General features: G+C 36.7%; 1 protein-coding gene across 4 annotated transcripts in view; it reads right to left on the minus strand.

Annotated features, from left to right (window-relative positions):
• Positions 1 to 12659, minus strand: part of TBL1X (transducin beta like 1 X-linked) — a 199955-nt gene that overhangs the window by 129788 nt on the left and 57508 nt on the right. For 3 of the 4 annotated variants that reach the window (XM_056329853.1, XM_056329849.1, XM_056329850.1), the window contains exon 2: positions 11356 to 11428. The exons of the other annotated variant lie outside the window; for it this stretch is intronic. The gene's annotated coding sequence lies outside the window, so the exon portion shown is untranslated. The remainder of the gene's footprint in view (positions 1 to 11355; positions 11429 to 12659) is intronic. 4 annotated transcript variants of the gene reach the window in all.

The following is a 12659-nucleotide window of genomic DNA, read 5'->3' on the forward strand; positions in this document are numbered from 1 at the left end:
TGCTTTTGGTCAAATTGGAAAGTACAGTGAGGTGAGAAATAGAAAGAGTCACCATAATCTGATCAGCTGTGTAATCAAGACTAAACTGGGAGATCAATAAGGGAAACTATAAGGAGGGTTTTTCCCATTTTCTCTCCAGCATACTGTGCTGAAAATCTGGTGAAAATCTAATGGGATAAAGTAACAGATGGTAGGTAGACACCCAGGGGACATGGAATATGTTTAAAGACAATACTGGCTAACACTATGATTAAGAGTATATAAAATATCACAAGCCACTGAGTTGACCTAGCATTTAAGTAGTAAGGCCATAAACGCCTTAATATTCTAGGTTAGACTTACATAGTTTTATAGATACAAGACAAAGAGGAAGAACACTTACAAAAAGGCTCTACATTACACAAGTATCTGGGCTATTTAAGGGAATGGCTCTTGACCGTGTCTTGAGAAACGTGGCAAACTCCATGAATTCAATACAGGATAAAATAAAAAGGACTAGCAACTAAATTAATCAGCAGAGATGTAACAATAAATAATGGACTGAATCTACTGAAAACTTGGTTTATGTTTCTGGAAACATATGTTCTGGGAACAGAACAAGCCACCAGTGGAGCTGAGCAAACCATTATCATCTGGGCAACCTGAAGCCTACCTGACAGTATATCATTCTACCAGGTCTGTAAGGACTCTGGGGAAAAAAGCCTGTATCAATTCCCATCCATTTTCTCAAACACAAATACATCAATAACTTCCAGCAAAATCTTCCACGTAACCCACTGTTCTTCCAGTTAGTACACATGCAGGAGTACAGATTGCAGTCTGTAAGATGAACACACAAGCAGGCCAGCTCAAAGTAGCCTCTCATGCTCAGGCAACACTTTCATTTTTTTCTTGGGTATGGTCCAGTTTCCTATACCAGCCTAGTGAAAACTACGGTGGTCCCGTGTCTTCCAAATATTTGCCAACAATTAAATAATAACTATAAACAATACAGTCCAGCTGTAGAACCGCTTATGTCTCCATAAAATAAATAAACATTATATATATATGTAAACTCCAGAAATATACAGATAGATGGATACACACACACACTAGAGTTTTAAATGGAGTAGATGTAAACAAATGATATAAAAAAATATAAACCAATGCTGTATTATTATAAGCCAGTTATTTATGTAGATTTATTTTAAAATATGTCTGATTGCATTCATAGCACTGATGAAGAGAACAGTAATGCACTAAACATCATTAAACACTTAAACTAAAATTTCTCCTTGATCACCCCTTCACAACCACTTTGACTCCACTTTGCCACCCCAGACAAGAATAACCACATGACCTGAAGGTCAGAAAATTCTTACTCCATTATGAGAGCAAAGTGAATAATTTCCAAAAGCAGAGCCCTCTCCCATGCACAACCCTGCTTCTGGCTCTCCCATCTCCGACTGGCACTAATTTAAATTAGGGGATTGGTAGCTTTAGCACTTCAGCTGATATCAATTACCATTATATCATGCAAAGCACTCCCTAAAGTAATCAGGAACCAAGCTGCTTATGGAAATAGTGTAAAAACTGCACCAGAATGAAATAGAAGCCAGTATAAAGCAGAGACACAACCAGCCCCTCTGTAAGAAAAAAAAAGATTTAAATGGGCAGCTGCATTCTGCATCAGCAGAATAACAACCACTTCTGTGAATGGTTTTAAGGTGCATATAGAGGTCACTGTCTTCCACAGATTGGGTTACTGGAAAGCCAGTGGATAGTAACTATAGCAAGGAAGCAACAGAGTACTGGACTGCCTTAAAACAGCTGAGGAGAAACAGAATAAGCCAGAATGAAGCCGACTCTGATACAGCTTCAGAGCAGGCATCGTCCTCTGATTTACTCACAGCTAGCTCTTGAAAACTTTGCAGTGTTTTTACAACCATAAAATCCAATAAAACAAGCCCCAAAACACACTATTTTTTTTATTTTTTTTTTTAATCCTAGTCCAGGAAAACGGTGAGAGGTAACGAGCTTGGGCCCAATTAATTATGATACAAGGAACGGACAAGAAACACACACTTAGGAAGCCTAACTTGTAACAGCCATCTTTCATTGTTGTGCTTGTGTCTGTTCTTGGTATATACCCCCTATTTTGCCCAGATACAAAGTATGTTAAGGATGCTTAAACCAGTACTTGTCCTATAGGTCAATGCTTGCTCAACTGAGGAGCCAGCTCAAGTCATTCAGGGCCCACCTTGCACATACCGAAAGGGCAGATACAGATAGGCTTCCTGGCACCCTTCCATCCTACAATTTCCTACCGCTATTATACTGATCATTCAAATCTAATTTTAACAAGCAAGCAAGCCTTCTGCTGTCAGCAACCATTGTTACAAGACAGAAGGAAAAGACTTTAAACAAATTTTCATGCTTTTCAACATCTGCGTATTTGTCTTGCTTTTGTTTCTGGAGAGGAGCACGGAAGAGGAAAATAAGGGAAGCACTTTCCCAGGTAGGGAGCTAAGATGTCAGTGCTGTCACTTCCCATTTCCTAAACAAGCCGAATTTTTCCAAACAATACATGGGTAGCAGAAGGGTATTATTAATTTAAGAACCAATTCACTAAATTTAGACTAAAAAGTATAAAAACCATGCTACACTAACAAAGCGATTTTGAAAAACATATTCCCCTAAGATCACATAAAAATAATGGGGTTTGTTTCAAAAATATGAAACATTTTCCACATGCTTTGGTAAAATCAAGTCCTACACAGCCACAGTATTTATTTTTTTAAATAACTAGCTATATGCATCTCTTCACAGCTAAGTCTGTGTGTAAATGAAACGCCTCCACCAGTTCAGAAAGAATCTAAAAATTTCCTTCATTGTATACTACCTCACAAGAAGACACCACTGACCATGTTTCTAAGTGTTAGCATAAGAGATCAGAAAAAACAGAAGAATTTGAATGTTCTTCTACCTATTTTCAGATGGCTTTCAAAAGCTAAGTCAAAACAGAATAATGAAGAGTTGAGTTCATTAGTCGCACAGCAGAAGACATCATCCCATAAAATGTGCATTGGTAGTGAAAAGTTGCAAGGGGTAAGATAACCACTGAACATGATCAGTTCTGAAGATTATCATAGAAAAAGGACATAAACATGGTTCCAATAACCAAGGGTAAGACAACATCCATAGAAAAGTCATCCTGATAAGGAAGAAACAGCTCAGTTTGTTCTGAGTTAAAACACAATCAAGTTAGCTATGTGGCACATCCTGCTGTTTATAACACATAATTTTAACAGAAGATTAAAGCCATCTGCAGGTCTCCTAAACAAAACAAATGCTATACTGTGGTGCTGAAATATGTAAGGTGCTTCCATTACCTAGAATTCATATATTAGAAGGCTATTTTTACATTGGAATGGGAAATATCTAATAGCATTTAACACTCTTAACAGGTACAGAAAATATTACCTGTGTAACACACTGCCTAGGTTTTACAGCCTGCATAAAATACACCGTTACACTGTTGACTGAATGGCAGTAGTCAAAACATGGGGGATCAAGTCCTCTTAGACATTACCGAACATCCACAAGGTATTTAATTTGATCTCCTTGTTCAAGTGAGGGGCATTTGCATTCATTCACATTCAGCAAATGATTAATCTAAGAAAGCTAAGATTCTTGTCATTTATCCGTTTCTCCCAAACTCCATTTGTTCTTCTATGGAATTATGGCCATAAATAAAATGTTGCATTCAAACGCGCTGTGATACAGCCAGCCAATTTCACTGCAGATAAAGGTCAAAGAAAAAAATTATTAAAAAACAAAATAACTTTTCCTTTGTTCCAAATTCTCTATATAAAACATCAGTGCCAAGCATTCAAGTAAACCCTGAGCGTCGTTCAGTCCTTACTGGGCTCTTAAACAGGCTGTACGTTTTATCTGCCATAATAGCAGCACTGGGCAGAAGGCATCATTTTTGGAGCAGGACAAGTTACTGAACTATTTCTTCAGTTTCTTGTACATTAACGACTGTGTTGCAGCTGTCACCCAGAAACATATGACCATCCTTCTCAGCTAAATAATCTGCATGTAAGCCCTAACCTTAACAGTACACCTTCATAAGCATGAAGACAAAAAGAGACCAGTACATTATTTAACTGGGTTACTTCAACAACAGAAGTTTTACAACTCAAACATACAATTCTTGCATTATACCTAACTTTGAAACATTGCAAGAAATCTGTATTTTAGAAATTCATCTGAACAGGATGTAAAAATTTTAGCTAATGGACAATTCCTCACCCCAATTTCAACAATTTTGCAGCATTAAAATAGCTATGAATATTGGCGGAGTAACAAAATCTGTTTCCTGTTTGATTTTTCTACCTTTAACTTATTTCCAGTGCATCTTTATTTCCCTAACTTCCACGCAAAAGAGCCTTCTCATATCATAAATTTTCACACGCTTATTACGAGATGATGACCAACTCACAATTCCAGTCTCTATTTAACAAAACAGATTAGATTTTCTGTTTCCTACCAAAAGATGAGCTCTTCCAGAACTTCCAAACTCTTTCTCTAATACATCCAAACATTCTGAGTTTCAGGTATGAGTACTGCTCCTCCACACTGCACCTCTGTACTAGTTAAATATTATCCATTCGATATGATGGCAAATACACTTTTTACATGTTAGTCTTACAATCCTACATCAAAACATAGTATCACTGAATGGTAGATTTACATGCAAGCTGTACAGTATGGCTGCAGCGCACCTCAAGATCCACAAATGAAAAATTCTGAAGGAGGTTTAGATATTATGGGCTTGCACAGATGAAAACAAAAAGACATCACTTTGCTATTCCTCATCACTATCTTTACAACTGAATAGTGCAACATGAAATAGTAAACTGAAAAGCACAGTAAGAAAACTTAACAACTAGAATCACCTGGAGATCTGGAATAGGGAAACAGGAGAAAAATGCTGGTATTTAGTCCAGAACGAGGATGTTCAGGAACAGCTCAACATAGCTTTTTTCAGTGACTAAAACTGGAGGCAGTAACTGCTGGATTTGCTTACAAATTCAGCCAGTGTTTTAGGGACAGGATGCAGGACAGGCTTCTGCAAAAGCAGGCAAATACTTAAGCATGTGTTATTATCATACAGTATTAGCAGAGACATAGCTCTGTACATATGGTTTCAAAGCACAGGAGATACTGCATCCACTGCTTTCCTCACCACAGATGTGCACACAAACCACTAGGCTGTTCTGGACTGATGCTTAACATTGACTGGATAGATTGGAAGTTGCAGGGAAAAGAAGGACATGGGACTTGATGCAATGAAAGGTAACACAGAAATACAAATGGAAAGTAACAAAGAGATACTACTTGGGAAAATGCAAGATATAACACATTTGATATATTAAAAAAAAAAAGTTAGTAATAAGGAAGGAAAGGAAAAAGTGCACTGAGACATAAATTAAGTAGGAGATATCATGGACAGCCAAGCTACATAGTAGAATTTTAAAAAAAAGAAAATAATCAGAAATCATGCTAGTAGATAAAAAATATATCCTCTATAAATTTAGGAGGACCTGGACTCCTGAATCTCCTGGTTAAATGGAGAGGAGTCTCTGAAAAGCGAAACCATGAAGTAGTGACTTGAGTAAAGACTGACAGATACATTTGTACAGGTGAAAAATGGCAAAGTGGGGCAAAGAGAAAGTGGGGTAATAGTTTACAAATATCTAAAGGAGGAATCTGCACAGCAGAAAGAGGAAAACATTTTTTTATCAGATATGGAAACTCAAGGAGGAGTAAATGGAAATTTTTGTTGGGTTTTTTGTTGTTTTTTTTTTGTTAATGGAAAATATTGAGTGATTAGCAGGAAAAGCTTTTTGGAGGGGAACAAATGTTGACCTGTGAAAAAACTGCCAGAGGGAATACTGCAAAGCTACTGTTGGACAAAATAACAGAAAATGCGCTGATGGGAACAGTCATGTATCAGCAAGGACAAACACCCTGGATGATGCAAAAGACCACTTCTTAGTATGCCTATCTGTGCACCATGCATATTGTAAGTAAGATATACTACCTGAAAATTTGTGCTTCCTTTTTAATATAATGCTAATGTACTTTATCACTGATTCTAACAGGCTTTAATAGGAGGAAGCATATATTCAATTATTTTATTACATGCTTGGAATATAAATGGCAAGCATCTGCACTCTAGTTTACTCCTTCCGTCCTCACCTTCTCATAAAAAAAGCAGTGGCACAGTTCAGCATTCAAAGCAGCCCTCCCCAGCCCAGCTGCTTTCTTGGCCAGTTTGCTGGGATCTATATATCCAATCTAATTATTTTGATTCTCATTTCCAACCCTATCAGTGGTGCAGTGGTGCAAGAAATAAAAATGCCAGTCTCTTGAATGTGTTAGAACCTAAGAGCTAAAAGCTACTCTTTTGCAGAAGCATCACTGTGGCCCAAAGCTCCTGTCACCATGCAATTTAAGTTCAGTGTTCTGGGTGTGACTCGAAAGCCGTTTCCCAATGTACCAATATTGAGCATTTCATGTAACATTTCAGATATGCTACAGGTTGTTGCATCATCTTGTTCTGTCACAGTGTAACCGACTAACAAAACCCAGCAATGCTTCAGTTTAGTTTTTGTCTCTTTTTAAAGGCTTCCTTAAGTAATTCTTCTTTTGTTATTTTCCCCTTTGTTTTCTTAAAAGGGAAAAAATAGGATCATACCAGCTTATCTTCCCTTAAGTGATCAGAAGAGTCAGTAATACTGCCAAAACACCTACTATCCTCTCAAGTCAGGGGGATCATATGTTGCTCACTAGCTGAATTCCCTTGGGGGTCTTTTCCCTGACTATGTGCTTTCCCCCTCTTGAATTACAGTGTTACTTAGATTACTAATGCCTCAGCACCACCAAAAATATTCCCATTCATTTCCACAGCTTTTACAAATATGGTAACATGATTTGTGTTTCAATATAAGCGTCACCATTTTACTTTTTATTATGAATATCATATGTTTGGCAAGCTGTCTGACCTTCCTTATGATGATGAATGCCACAGCAAACAATTTGCTGTATCTTTAAAGAAATGGCCAATTCAATTACATTACGCCAGAAGCTTTCAAATCCCTCTCTGCCAAACGTCTTTGCTATATCCTGCCACAGACAGCCGATTTGTATTCCAGCACAGTAGGACACTTGTTTTATTGAAGCATACAGTTCTAGTTAGGTACCATCAACAGAGCACTATTTCAGTTCTCCAGCTCTATGTTCCTTCCCACTGCCTCTAGCCTCAGTTATTAGGATTTTCAATTTTACTGACCAAACGTGTATGCGTTACTAATTACATGCATGAAATCCAGTAGTTATCGACTGCTACAACAAAATACATTAGTGACCAATTACAGGAGTTCTTGGCAGCAATGGTTATCATTTTAGTGGATTTAATCATTGTACTTAAAGTGAAGCTTGAGATTCCCTTTGAGATTACACCACTAATTGCTTCTGTTTTGCCAGTTACTGCATGAGCTGGTTTGCAAAAAGGATCACTAAAGATGCTTTCTAAATATTGAAGAGCAGCAGATGAAGCCTCCTGTAATGACACCCCCCTCCCCCAACCACAGTGTCAATTAATTCATACCACAATGCCAACTGCCGATACGTATCCCCCTTGTCATCCCCTCTTCCCTTCTCATTACTAGTTATTTGGGCAGACAACAGCAATACAGCTGCACTGCTGTTCACATGAATTTGCATGACATTTATTTATATTGAGAGTTGAGAATATTACACTTTAAAAAAAATACAATTTTCTCCCATCTTCTGTGTTTGCAGAGGATGCTACTTGTTATTATTATAACAGCATGACTGAACGACCTTAGACCTTTAAGAAAAAAAACCCAAAATAACAACCTAGGCAAAGTACATGACTTATTACATGCACAACACCACCATAATAGGTTCCACTTTCCAGGAATCTCTAAAAACAAACACTCCCCCTCCAGAGGAATTTGTAATATAACATATTGTTCTTTAAAAGCCCACGTCTACTTCCAGATCCCCACTAGTGATGAATTATCTGGTTTACAGCCTCATAAAGTGGAAGTGTCTATATATTTCAATGCTGAGGCCAACCACAGGACTTTGGTACCTTTCAAATGTAGTGATAAACAACTTGCCAAACACCAATGAAAGGCTAAGACACATGGCTTCAGGCAAAACAAGGAGATATAATTTCATCAGCATTTTAGGTCTGATCAAAATAAGTTGTCTTTCAAAGACAGAAAGTGTGGGGGAGGGTTGCAACGACAGTTCTGTTAGATGTCTGAGAACAAGGTATTTTAATAAAATAGTTTAAATAATTTTTTTTTTTTGGTTCCTTTCTATTAAAATTTCAGGTACTGGAGCTTTCCATTACTCAAATACCACTTTCTGAACAACAACAGAAATATTAAATAAGAAGTATAAAACCCCCAAAAATCCTCATCGAAAAATTTCTCATGAGATTACAAAACCTTCTAGAATTGTTTCATCAAACATCAACTTTTTTAGGATTTCAGTAGATGCTAAATTGATACAACTCTAATTAGAAACTTAATTGCACTCTGTGAGAGAGATACTGTAGAGTTTTCAATCCCCAGAGACTTCTAGACTATGAACAGCAGAGCATATGACATCTTTAAAAACTGTCAGAAACCATACACTATGATTTACAAAAATAATAACAATCTCCCTGAAATTAACTGCTAAAACAAGAGCTTTGTCCTACAGTATCAATAGGCTGTAGCAACAGTACCAGTTGGCTTCACTTCAGCCTCTAAATACGGTATAGGCTATTATCTACTGATCCCTGAAAAAGAACATAATGCAGTACACAGAGGGTTGCATCACGGGTACGTCTTTTCTTGCTTCAAAACCAAATGTAGGTTTGTACAAACACATCGATCTTTCCAGAACACCAGGGACAAGAAATGCTATGTGCAGGATGCTCTCAAAAACAAGGCCAGGTCATTTCCATGCTTAACAGAGAAAATCTTGCCCCAGGGAACTGAATTTCAAGTCTGAATGAGAAAATGTGCAGGTGATACAGTAACTACAATAACTGGCAAATAATAAACTGGGTAAAACCACCTAAATTAGAGATCAATCCTATATTCATAAAGGAACAGACTACACAATTTAATTGGATTATCCCCATCTCTTAGTTCAAGAGTTCTTGACTTCTGCCTTCCTCACAACACTTAAGGACAATATTCAAGTAAAAAGTAACGTAACACTCACAAGGTATCTTTGTCAAGGCAGGAGTCACTACACCTACAAATCCTCAAACCCAGCAGAATGACCACCTTTCTTTTGTATGGGCAAGCTCCTGTCTCACGTACGCAAGCACGAAATTTAAACTGTAATTGCACCTGGAGTTTCTAGTGCTTCCCTCCAAATGAGCAAATGGGAACAAGACAGAAGAAAACACTCCCAAAATGAACAGCTGAGCTTATGTAGCAACCAGAATACAAAAGGTCAGGAAATACCTGTCTTTCATCACTGTCAAAAGCAATAGACTAAAATATGCAGAGCAGGACTGATAACACAGGAAATGAATGAAAACATTTGCTACATGTTAGTATAGAAGTTAAAAGAAACAACGCAAAAACCTCTCTCAAAAGTTCCCTGCTGGATTTAAAACAGAGCTGTTGAGCCAATTTTGAATTCAAAACATGGTACTGTCATTTAAGAATACTGAACTCTCCTTCAATAAATCTTACACCTTCTTACTAGTCCACAGACCTAATTCCTAAAACCATACATAACGAGCACAAGTATAACAAGGCATAATATTTACAGGAACCAGAACTTCAATGAGAATGACAAATACACTGGAAAACAAGAAGTTACTTAGAATGCAGTCTCAGGCATTTGTGCTTCACCCTTACAACTTACAAGTCAAGGAATAATAATGCTAAATGCTGCCATGATGCATTTCTGAATGAATTAAATCTTATGTGTGTATAGCTCACAAAGCCTGGCATACTTTTAAATTGCATATTTAATTCTCTTTAATATCCAAAGCAATGAGAGACTTTTTTTGTCTACTACTCTATCATGAAGAGATAAAACCACTGAATACTATGGCAAAACAAACACATTCTTTCACAAAGTGACACGACAGATATCAATTTGTAAGTTCATGCATTCAGTACAAGAATATGATTAAACCACAGCACAGATTTGGAATAAAATGAACAGATAACAAGTTTATATCAAGAGACTCTGAGCTGATAAGTAGAGTTTGTAAAATTTAATGTAGATACCAGTAAGGATATTCAACTTACTGAAGCATCCTAAAACTAAACAATTCTTTTAGCATGATAAATACCAGAAAGGCTCCAGCTCTGGCAGTTGTTTCAGAAAACTCAATTAACTTGCCCATTATTAAAAACATGTTACCAGTAGAAAGAAATTTTGTGCTATACTATACTTATCTGTTCATTAATATTACATGCCTTTCATATGTGAGTATGTATGAATAAATGAAAATGTTAAATAATACAACAAAGTACCTTTTTGACGCGTAAAATAATTTATTGTAACCAGAACAATGCTTGGCTTGCCAGAAGAGGAAGCTAGGTGGATAACTGAAAAATATTCTTCCTGCCTTTTCAGAAACCTGTGTAGGCTAGGTTTGGGACTGGGGACCTTCGGATGCCTAGGAATGTCTGCCACATGCCCTGGCAAAGCTGGTGAAGAAAAGCTGTCTCTGTCCAAGTTTAAATGGAAGGTAATCCAATTGCTTTAGTTGGAAGCAAACCTAACCAAGACAATAGCTTTTGTCTCAAACAACCTGAAATGATCATTCACCCTTTCCAAGACAATCACGTTAGGCCACCACAAGGTCATCTTCTCTGCCTTTGTCCTCTGATGGCCTCATACTTAACCTGGCCTCTTCTTAGGAATTCAGTCCTTCTGAATCTCAGTGCCTTATTATGATCACAAACCAGCAAGATCAAGTTTAACTTTATGAAATAGAGAAGTCATTCAAACTCAGAAATTAGCCTCAAGATAAATAATTAAAAAGGTGAAATACTAAAATACCAAGAAATCCTGCATATAATCTATATTTAATTTTATGGAAGCTTTAAGGGTAGCAATAAAAACCAAACCTACTGCAAAGCACTGAAGGCTCTGCACCTTTTAGCTAGCCCTGGTACTTCTAGAACTTTTCAATTCAAAAGCCAAGGTATTGTCTCACGTTACAGACTGTAATTAGGCACAGAGGTTGTGAAAAATATTTAACAGTTTTAACATGTAAAGCCGATTTCCAGCTAAGCATTCACTTACTCAGGTGCAAGAACAGTCAAGATCCCCAGTTTCCCCCAGATTTTCCCTTCAGGCCAGTTTTATCCTTAGGTACCTGTGTACAATAAAAAAACAAAGAAAAAAAAATTTACATAACTCCTCGTAAGTTCATCTCTTGATTTTATCAACTCCCATGGCCCCAAATTGTCAACAATTTAAAAATTTGGATCTCCAGCTTTTCTAACAGGATTATTTCCCATCAATTTGCTTAACCAGAAGCAAACTCGAAGCTTTTTTTCCCCTGCAAAAAGACTGTGTTTTATTTGAGCAGTTCTACATATATATATATTTTTTTAGACCCAGCACAACTTAAATGAAAGAGTTTTCTGTGAGAAACCTCATGTAAATTCAAACTGGTAGAAAGTGGGATTGCATGACTTAGGTATATTTCATCACTTGTTTTTAGGAGTACAGACAGCAACACAGTTAAGGCTTTGTTAGCCACAGATTTAAACTACCTTAAAACTGTTAACATGTAACAAGAAAGTCCTACATACTCAGTTATGACTTTAAAAATTGAAAGAAGGTTCGTGTACAGGTGCACTGTCACTTAGTTAAGGAGAAGCTCAAAAAATGAAGTTATGCTAGGTTCTCCAAGCACTAGTATGAATTAAAGAAACATTTTCAAAATGTGCTATTCAACCATATAGAATTGATTTTTGCAAACATATGGAGTTCCAATTAAACAAGTGTGGCTATGCTGACACAAAAGTCCACCTGCATATATTCAAAATTACAGAATTAGACCATCTAATTTAGAGCAGCTCATCTAACAATAACAGTAGAAAAGAACTGCATTTGATAGAACACAACCACTGAAACTAGTCTCTTTAAACAGTAACTGCAGCTTTACTTTTGACCATGGTCAGAATATAACCAGGTAGAGATGGAATTAGTTCCCCTAAAATACAATTACATCAGATCAAAAGAAAATTATTTTTCATCTTCTCCATCTGCTCATGCAAATAAATATATAATTGGAAGAGTAAGCAAGGCACCGTTTTTCAAAGAAGATTTTACTGAAATCAACAGAAATTAAAAAACTGACTATAACTATGTTTCCTAGTTTTTAAGTTTTCTTTGCATATTGTGCATCCAGATTTTTGCAGGACAAATATATGGAAAACAAGTAATTTAAAAGACCCACAAAATTCAACAAGCTATATATAAGCATCAACATCCTCAACAACCCTAAATTCTTAAAATAACAAGACGTCCAGTGAGGTGGAAACCAATAAATGTTTAAGGTAAGCACTTCAGAAGTCCCAATTGTATTTTTATTTATT

Source organism: Falco biarmicus, chromosome 2 (assembly GCF_023638135.1).
Source record: "Falco biarmicus isolate bFalBia1 chromosome 2, bFalBia1.pri, whole genome shotgun sequence".
NCBI lineage: Eukaryota > Metazoa > Chordata > Aves > Falconiformes > Falconidae > Falco > Falco biarmicus.